Source organism: Meleagris gallopavo, chromosome 3 (genome assembly GCF_000146605.3).
Source record: "Meleagris gallopavo isolate NT-WF06-2002-E0010 breed Aviagen turkey brand Nicholas breeding stock chromosome 3, Turkey_5.1, whole genome shotgun sequence".
NCBI classification, from domain to species: domain Eukaryota; kingdom Metazoa; phylum Chordata; class Aves; order Galliformes; family Phasianidae; genus Meleagris; species Meleagris gallopavo.
In genome coordinates, this window is record NC_015013.2 from 43,382,911 (window position 1) to 43,383,952 (window position 1,042).

Here is a 1,042-nt window from a genome sequence, read left to right on the forward strand (position 1 = left end):
TCTCCTCCAGATGTTGTTTTGCATTTCTTGTAACACTTATTCTTCAAAAAAGCCATTTTGAGATGACTGCATTTTAGGAAAACATAATCATTTACTACATCAATTAAAAAGAGAGCAGAGTCTGATTTGCTGGGGTTCACTTTAACAAGTAAAGAACAGAATTTTCAAGTAGGAAAATATATTTTAATTTATTTTAAAATCCCCACATGATTCAGTCTGCTGAGCAAATTGCTTTCCAAATATTGCCTAAATCTTACACATTTCTTTTATTATGAAATACACTAGTGTGCAGGATAGCAGAATACAATACTGACATGCATGCAACTAATGCAAATGCCAGCGCTCAGATCACTGAATGTATGCACAATTCAGTATGTGTCTTTCAAATACACAGCAATACTGTTCAAACAGATCTTTGAAAAATGCTTAGATGATAATAAACAGAGCTCTTTGCCAGAGCTGTTTTTGGAAGCCAAGATTTTCAAGTTCTAAAGAAATCCAAAAGCATTTAGGTCTGAGCATTTTGCATGTGTGTGATGCCAGCGACTCTCTTTAAGTCAGAGCCACTTTGAAGGGCTGAATTTCATTTCCCAACAGAGTGCAACCATCCAGATGAATTGTAATATCTAAACAGAAATACAAACACTTCATATATACATAAATAATAATGATAACGGTAATTATTAATAGATCTGAATGTAATGTGTGTTTTTAATAAATTCTGCCCTCTCTCCACTCCTGTTTGCTCTGAGGGTTTTCAGATTTATTCCTAATGAAAAGATTTTTACTCACATTAGAGGGAAAAGGTTTAACATGCTGCAGAGGCAGGTTGTCAACGGTTTACGGGCTGGTTCGGCCCGGTTCCGTGACTAGAGGGGCGGAGGGATCCGCGGATCCGCGCCCCCGGAAAAAAAAAGAAAATAAGGGACCCCGAAATAATTGAAAACAGTGGCAACAATCTGAGGTAAAACAAAGTAATTTACTAAATATGGTATCAACAGAATTTTATAAGGAGAGAGAATGTGAAATTGATGGTGGATCG